A 9,156-nucleotide genomic window follows, 5' to 3' on the forward strand; every position below is an offset into this window, starting at 1 on the left:
ACTCAGCAATCAAAGAGCTTTTCTCTGCTTCTCTTCCTGCCCCTTCTTCATGTCTTCCTCTTCCCCCTCTGAACCCGTGATCCTCATTATGGCCCTCTCCTCACCCCTGTCTGGCAAGGGGAGGCCCAGGCTCTCCGTCGCTATAGGCCAATACCTTTGTGTCCTTTCCAATTGCCTCTTCTCCTTCACTCACAACATGCAATCTAGGGCCCAAACATGCTAGTACTATCTTCCTTCATCCTGCCTCTTGTGCCCATGCATCCCTTTTCTTCCAAGGTCATGAGATGGCCTTGGGCCCCTGATCACTCTCTCTGCCTCTTGTCTCCCTCACTGCAGACCATCCCTCGGGGAATCTTTCAAGACCCACAGTGGCTCCAAGGCACTGCTCCGTGCCCCTCCTCTCTTCTACACTCTGTCCTTGAGGAATGTCGTCCTCCGTCCTCCTCTGGAATAAACTAAGGCTTTCCAAATAAGCCAGATCCACACATCGACCACCATTCACTCTAGTCTGGTTTCTGTTTGGTTTTATTATAGACTGTGTTTATTCAGTAGAATTACTATTCAATTGGAATATTGCCTATTGAAAAAGAAAAGAAAAAGAAAAAAGAAAAGAAAAGAGAAGCATGAATTCCTCCAAAGACTTTAAAACCATGACTTTGAATAAGCACCCAGCTAGGCCAGGCCAACTTATTTGAGAAATGCAGACGTAAGTGTGTGTGTTTGGAGGGGAGAGGGAGAAGACTCATTGTTCTTTGGATAAACTCCCTGTGAGAAAAGATCACTTTCTTCTCGTTCTCCCTCCCACATCTCTCCCTGTCTTCTCACCCCTGCTGTTCTGAACCACGTGGCTCTTTTCATCTGGCTACTGACAACTAGCCATTATGGATCACCTAACTCAAGCTGACCAAATAATATTTTTTCAAAAAATTTCTAAATGACTCTCATATAGAAAAGTGTAAAAACATTCACATACAATTCAATAAGTTATCTCAAATAAAACACTCATGTAACCACCAGGTTACAAAAGGAAAAACTGCCAATGTCCAGAAAGCCTCTGCTCAAACCAGCACCCTCTCCCATCCCTCAAATTAACTACTGTCCTAATTTCTAAAGCGATAGTTTATTCTTGCCTATATTTGGACTTCATATAAAGGCAATTATACAGTATGTATTCTTTGTATCTATCTGATTTCTTTCATTCAACATGTTTGTCAGATCATCTATTTTTTTTTCATCTTCTGACTTCTATTTCATTTTCTAATAATTTATAGTATTAGAAATACAACATATTTGTGCATATTATCCTTATATCTGGTGATCTCATTAAATTCACTTATTAATTCTAATTAATTGGGAATTTTCACAAACAGTAATGAGAGCTTCATTACATCCCCACCCACAATCACTTTGCATGAAAGAGACTTTGAGTACAATGTTGAATAGATATTATGGAGACAATGGCATCCAGGTTGGAAAGCTTTCAACATTTCTCCCACTAAATATCTGTAAACTAAGGCATTTCCCTTCGATTCTAATTTTCAAGATAAATGAATGCTGAATTTCAGCATTTACTGAGCTAGTTATTTGATTTTTCTCTTTTGTGATGAATTGCAGTGATTTAGTTCTGAATTCCAAACCAAACATTTCCAAACCAAACATATGTTTGGTTTGGAATTCAGTCTGGTAATATTCAGCTTTTAAAAGTAAACTTTTGCTGAAACCGGTTTGGCTCAGTGGTAGAGCATCGGTCTGCGGACTTAAAGGTCCCGGGTTCGATTCCGGTCAAGGGCATGTACATTGGCTGCGGGCACATCCCCGGTAGGGGATGTGCAGGAGGCCGCTGGTCGATGTTTCTCTCTCATCGATGTTTCTGGCTCTCTGTCTCTCTCCCTTCCTCTCTGTAAAAAATCAATAAAATATGTTAAAATAAAATAAAATAAAAGTAAACTTTTTGTTGAAATGAAACTTACGTAGTATAACAAATGCACACATCAGAAGTATACAGTCTGATGGGTTTTAAGAATCTGAACCCCTCTCTGGAGAACAGCTCCCAATCCAAGGAACAGAATAGCACCAGCCCCCAGAAGCCCTACACAGCCCTCTTTCCAGTCACTACCCCTCGGGGTGACCACCATCCTAACATAACACACAATGTGTTCGCTTTGAGTGTATAAGGTTTCTTGCCACCTGACTCTCAGGTCCCTCCTCTACTCCACAACACCTCTCTCCCACCTGAGGTTCTCTGGGCTGCAGGGGCAGCCTTCCCAGAACCCCTGTGGCCACCTGGTCGCTTCCCCGAGAGCTGAGGCTCACAGTGTGGGTGACTGAGGACAGGTGACGGGCTTTGCCTATCAGCAGGCATCGGCAGGGCCATGGAGTGTGCACATGATCTCCAGCGGAGGCTGTAGCTTTGCTCTGTGCAGTCATGTCTACGGCAGAGCCTGCCTCTGCGCCCTTCCCAACTCAGACTTCTTTGTAGCTGGTTATTGACCGCACTGTGGCCTCTCGGTGGGGAAAGGAGCAGGGGATGTTTACCCTGGCTGCAGGGAGAACAATGGGCACTTCACAAGCCTCAAAAGGGTTTGTATGCTTTTTGCACAATATTTATTATTTTACAGATCACTCTGTTGCCCACAAATGTCAGCGCACCAAATAATCCATTGGGATTGGATCTGAGCAGTGACATGTAAGGTGTGACAATCAAACCTGCGAGAGCCAGTCATCGTCCCCTGGCTGTCCGGGAAGGTGCAGCTTGACGGGGAAACAGTAGGTGCAGAGTGGCTGCCGGGGGACCGAGGGAAGGCTATGAAAGCAGAAGATGACTCGTAGGATGAGGAACTGGTCAGCAAAGCCTGGGGCCCTACCTGGTAGATGAAGCAGAACCCGAAGGCTATTTGGAAACGAAGGAAAGTGTCAGGGAGGTGAGCAATTTCCAGGATATTTAGAAATACGCTGGCTTGAGGTTGCCCCTGTGAAATAATTTGACCCCCCAAAATCAGACGGTCTCGGAGCTGAATGGTTCCTTGGATGCCATTTTACAAGTGGGGTCTCCAAGCCCAAAGGCGGCAGGTGGCCTACTCAGACCTGCCCTGGGAGGGCTACACAGAATCAGCCTCCTTGTCACGTTGGGAGAGGGATGTCGCTTCAGTTGAAACCATCCTCGTGCGGGGCTGGCTTTAGCTCAGATGTTCCCTCGAGTCAAGCCTTCGTTTACTATCCACGCTTGCTTGCAAGGGTCCTTCGAGACCGTGGGCACCGTCTGTAAACAAACCAATGAGAATACACCAAGTGCTACTACCTGCTCCGATTGGCTGGACCATCCCAGGTAGATCCCTGAATGGGAGAGGACTTGCACCACGCCCTGAGGGCCCCACCACATGGCTGCCCATCAGCACTAGCTGATGTCCAAGGAGCAGGGACAACAAAGGAGCCGCAGGAGGGATAAGGGAGCCAACAAATGCAAGGAGCACTTCCCACCTGACCTCACCTGACTACCTGACCGCATTGATAGGGCGCTCCAGAGCCGGTGCAATGAGTCTCTGAAGTCACCAGACAGGAGAGAGATAGCTTTAGGGATGGGAACAGGAAAGTGACAGACAAGGCAAAAGTAGCGTTTCATGGTAACATGACGTCTTTCTCTCTTTCTTTCTTTTCTTTCTTTAATTGATTTCAGAGAGGAAGAAAGAGAGCGAAAGATAGAAACATCAATGATGAGAAAGAATTATTGACCAGCTGCCTCCTGCATGCCCCCCACTGGGATTGAGCCTACAACCCAAGCATATACCCTGACCTCCTACTTCATAAATCAATGCTCAACCACTGAGCCATGCCAGCCGGGCACCATAGGGTTTTTCTTGGCTCGGGTGGTGACTGAATAAAGGTTCATTTTGTGATGACTCACCTCGCCCTGCAAATCTTAACCCGCTTTCTGCAGGTATGTTACACGCCAGTAAAAAGTTTGTTTGAAAAGGCACCGGCATGGAGGCCTGCATATGGCTGCAGCTCTCTGGGTAGTCTCCTCCGCACCCCCAACATGCTGTTCTTCAGGAATGCTTCTCTGGGGGCGCCCCTGCAACCCACAGAACAAAGCTTTTCTAGAAAAACAACCTCCCTCAAACACCAACCCTTGTCAGTGGCTGAAGAGAGAAGGGAGGAGAGAGGAGGATGCGTATTTGTAAACAGACGAAAGTTAAGGTGCCCCAGTTGACAATAGGCCCCAGGAGCTATTCTCACCTGGCCACACCCACCACTGCCCCCTTAGAAAAGGAAGGAACCGTGGGTGTCCATGCCGGGAAGGCAGTGCTTGGAAGGGCCTGGAATGTTCTGCCCCAGAATGTCCTGCCAATTTTCCCACACTTGTGCAACACCCTGTGACCTGAGGGCCCCACCACATGGCTGCCCATCAGCATTAGCTATGGTCCATGGAGCAGCGACAACAAAGGAGCCGCAGGAGGGATAAGGAAGCAAATGAAAAATTGAGTTCTCAGCCAGTGATAGCTAAGCCATGGGCTATTTGTTGCTTGTCCCATCCCCACCCCGCCCACCCCCAGCCGGGCAGGGCAAGAGCCCACCACCCTGGGGCAGAGAGGCCAATTCTCCACCCTGGGGTCTGTGGAGTGAGCTCAGACTGGAGCTCAGGCCCTGTGGGCCTCCAGCCAGGGTCCAGCTGAACACAAGGGATCAGGGAAGCCGGCATCACAAAGTTCAGGGTGCAGCCTGGCTGAACCAGAGCAAGTGGCCTAGAGGTGGTGTGAGGTCTGCTGGCTGGGCTCCAGGCTTGTTCTCCTGGGCTCTGCTGTGCTCTGGGCTCAGACCAGCCCTGAGGGCAACACTGCCCCCCTGGGCGGGGAAGCAGTGCTCCCTGCTAGGGAGTAATGGTGGGCAGGAATGGGGGTTCTGGGACAAAGAAGCAAATTGTGGCTCAGGGTGCCCACCCATAGGTCACACGACAGCTACTGGTGACAATGGCGAACTGTGTGCTTGCTTAATGTCAATCTGGGGATGCTGAGGTCACAGGCCGAGGTTGACAGAGGTTGTGACTCTGAGGACAATTGGCTCCTAGAAAGAATACGGGGCCTCCTCTAAGGGAAGAGTTTGCAGGAGGTGCCTGTCACCTAGAAGGCCCTCCAGCCACATGCTCGCTCCCCTGGGCACAGCCCTCACTCTGCACAGCCCTCTCCTGCTGACTAGCTCCTCTGCTTCCTACAGGTATTGGTCATCACACAAATTGTCGCTACCGTTTGCTCTACGCAGAAACCAACAACCAGTCAGGACCATTGCCACTGGGGCCAAGGCCTCTGATTAAAGTTGGGTGTGTGCTGTGGCCCTTTGCGCAAATGTGTGACATGAGCTCCAGTCCATGTGCTGGACTCGCATCTCCCTGAGCCAAAAGCAGTTGGGTTTTTATAGTGAAGACAGGGAAGCTGAGCAAGGAAATAATTTCATTGGCTGTAGCTGCAGCAGTTGCCTTATTTAGGAAAGCCCAGTGGGCTGTTTGTGATTGGCTGCTCATGAGTTTCATCTTCTCAGTTCCACACATGAACTCTGGCTTAGCTTGGCTTGGCTAGACTACCAAGGCATCAGAGGCCCTCTGCTACTTGCCTCTTTAGTTACCTCAACAGAAGACTGAACAAACAAACAAACAAACACAAAAACAACATATACTTTGATTCCACTAATGGAATATTTTTTAAAGACAAAATTAAAATGTAGGTTAGAGTTGCTTACACAGGTGGTAATTATTACAGTAGAGTTAGCAGAGTGGCTCCTTCTGGAGGAGAAAGTTTGATAGGAAGGAACACGTGGGAGAAGGGCTTCTAGAATAATGATGATGATATTCTATTTTTTAATTTGGTGGTATTTGATTTATAATTATTCATTATGCTGAGCATATGTGTTTTATCCACTATTCTGTCTGAATGTTGCATGAAACATTTTTTGAAAAAAAGGAAGTCAGATCTTAAAAGCTAGAATAGACATGGGAAGCAGAGGCAGCCCCATGCATTTGGGGACAGACATGCGAGGCAAACAGATACAGACAAATGCAAAGGGAAACTCATTCCAGCCATGAGAGCAGCCTACCTTGTCCTTCAATGTTCAAGCAAGGATTGTGAGGCACCAGAAAACATTGGTAACATAAAGAAAAAAATTAACAGAACTACCACCTCCAGAGAAAGCAGAGCTGTAGGATAAAGAAAAAAAATTGTTTTTAACATTGCAAGTAGTATTTTCGGAGAGATTTAAAGTAAGTTTCACTCAAAGACTTTATTTTGATTAAAAGGTTAATATTTAATTAATCACCATCACCAATATAGAGCCATGATTGAGTTCAGTTTAAAAATCTCAACCGCTCCACAAACATTGGGTGAGGCTGAAAGTTGGTCAAGCCCTTCAACAATCATGGGTTGTGGTTGGATGTGGGTCCTGCCCATCAGCAACCAATGAGTGAGGGGGGAAGTGGGTCCCGCCCCTCAAACTGCCATTGGCAGTGGGTCCCACCCCTCAACAATCAATGGTTGATGTTGGAAGTGGGACCCAAACCTCAACAACTATTGGGTGAGGTTCAAAGTAAGTCCCACCACTCAACAACGATTGGCTGAGGTTGGCCGAGGAACCCGACCCTCAGCTACCATTGGCTGAGGTAGGCAGTGGGACAGGCCCCTCAACTACCATTGGGTGAGGATGGCAGGGGAACCGGACATCAACTCCAATTGGCTGAGGTGGGCAGAGGCATCTGTCCCTCAACTTCCATTGGATGTGGGTCCCACCCCTCAGTTACCATTGGCCGAGGTTTGCCTTGGGATTCACCCCTCAGCTACCATTGGCTGAAGTTGGCAAAGGCACCCGCCCCTCAGCTACCATTAGCTGAGGATGGGAAGGGGACCTGCCCCTCAGCTACCATTGGCTGAGGTAGGCAGTAGGACTGACCCCTCAACTACCATTGGCTGAGGTTGGGAGTGGGACCCGCCCCTCAGCTACCATTGGTTGAGGTTGGCAGAGGAACCCGCCCCTCAAGTACCATTGGTTGAGTTTGGCCATGGGACCCGCCCCTCAGCTACCATTGGCTGAGGGTGGCATGGGACCATCCCCTCAGCTACCATTAGCCGAGGTTTGCCTTGGGATTCGCCCCTCAACTACCATTGGCTGAGGTTGGCAGAGGCACCCGCCTCTCAGCTACCATTGGCTGAGGTAGGCAGTGGGACCAACCCCTCAACTACCATTGGCTGAGGTTGGCAGAGGCACCCGCCCCTCAAGTACCATTGGCTGAGGTTGGCCATGGGACCCGCCCCTCAACTACTATTGGCTGAGGGTGGCAAGGGGACCTGCCCCTCAGCTACCATTGGCTTAGGGTGGGAAGCAGACCTGCCCCTCAGCTACCATTGGCTTAGGGTGGGAAGCAGACCTGCCCCTCAACTACCATTGGCTGAGGTTGGCAGTGGGACCTGCCCCTCAACTACCATTGGGTGAGGTTCGAAGTGGGTCCCACCCCTAAACAATGATTGGGTGAGGTTCAAAATGAGTCCCACCCCTAAACAACCATTGGGTGAGGTTGCAAGTAGGTCCACAAGGCAGGACACACATTAATTTTAGAAATACAGATCTCTCTGAACAACCCCCACCTTGATCTTGATGCCAAGCCCTTTTTTACTTGTCCCGCCTCCTCCTCACTGCTCATACCCAATCTACTCTCAAGTACCTGGGGCAATTGTGTCATCCCTAAGCACCCCGCCCCCCCGCCCGCCTTCCTCCCTTTTCCAGTTGGCACTATGTGTCTCTCTTCCAATGCTCAGACTGTGGGATGGAAATCACAGCAGGTGTACAGTGAAGACCCTGGCAGACACTCCAGGATCCTGGTGACCAAGGCCAACATCAACAGGGACCCACGGATAAATCGTGTTGGTATCACGTGCTCTGACTGTGTGCAATGAGCATGCTCCACACATGTGGTGCTCTTCCCTAAACCCCGGTCTCTTATAAGGAAAACATCAGAGAATCCAAAAGGCATCCTTCAAAACACAGAACCAGCATTGTGTAGCCACACACGGCCCAGGGTGGCCCTGAGAGGCTGGGGCTGCTGAAAAGCTTGGAAAAGACAGACAAGAGAATGAAAGCTGGGTCTCGGTGGGATGCCACTTTCTGAGAGACGGCACCCAAGCCCACAAGCCTAGGCTTTATTTTGTAGCAGATGCCGTGAGGCAAAGTAAGGACACCACACCCAACAAATGTTCCTGAGGACCCGCCCTCAACTGTTATTGTTAAGATGCACACTAGATGGCAGCAAAGAAAGACTTTTCCTGGGGGCCTTCACTCAGGAGTTAGTCCCACGATGCCCGCGAGATGGCAGCAAATACCATTTCCCTGCCCTCTGCTTTAAAGCGGGAATCCAGATCCCTGGTGTAAGCTCACTTTGATAGAATTCCTAGTCAGCCTCTCACATGCCCGTTGGTAGATGAAGCAGGGACATGGGTGAACTCCGTTTGTATTTAACCTGAAGACTGATTTTTAACAAAGTTCGAAGTCCAGAACTGAGGCCCAGCTGGGCCGAGAGGGGCCAGAAGAGCGAGCACACAGTATCCTGGGTTAACCCCATAGTCCTTGCAGCTTTGAGTTGAACCCTGCTCGTCCTATTTCAGCAGCAGTCCTATGCATCCTTGTCCCGTGCACAGGTGCCCAAGCCCCCTCTCCTCCACTCCACCTGCCTGCCGCCTGGTGAGGAAACAGGGACACTTCCACAGCCCCTAGGGCCTGTCCTGAGCCCAACCCTGCTGAAGCTGACCTTGGGTTTCCAGACTAGCCACCAGAGAAGTGCCAGAAACCAATCATGGTCTCACTAAGAGAAAGATGTGGAAGGCTGTTCAACCTTGAAGCTCTGCAGGGTCAGAGCCAACCACTCCCTATCTAATGGAGTAGCTGAGGCAACTTCCCCCCCCAAATAATCATGTAAATCCTTACCGATAAGATAACCTGCCGGTTACTGGAATTACCTTCCTAAGGGTTATGGGTGTATCTTATAGTCTCAATAAAAGGGGTAGCAAGGCCAAAGCAAGGCAGGTAGTTTTCCCACTAGAGTTGGGCTCCTCCTCGGCCCCCAATATTCTCAAATTAATATTTTTCTAGTCTCTTTCATTTGTGTGCGGCCTTCTCCAGAACCCGAAC

At 49.3% G+C, this 9,156-nt stretch overlaps 1 long non-coding RNA gene across 1 annotated transcript; it reads right to left on the reverse strand.

Moving 5' to 3' along the window:
- Positions 1–1,995: 1,995 nt before the first annotated feature.
- On the reverse strand, positions 1,996–6,278 carry LOC123652077. The gene is made up of 2 exons (XR_006741174.1): positions 6,082–6,278; positions 1,996–2,860 (listed from the first exon to the last, which is right to left on the reverse strand). It is a non-coding gene; the product is annotated as an uncharacterized LOC123652077 (long non-coding RNA).
- Positions 6,279–9,156: the final 2,878 nt, after the last annotated feature.

Source organism: Pipistrellus kuhlii, unplaced genomic scaffold (genome assembly GCF_014108245.1).
Source record: "Pipistrellus kuhlii isolate mPipKuh1 unplaced genomic scaffold, mPipKuh1.p scaffold_m20_p_11, whole genome shotgun sequence".
Lineage (NCBI taxonomy): Eukaryota > Metazoa > Chordata > Mammalia > Chiroptera > Vespertilionidae > Pipistrellus > Pipistrellus kuhlii.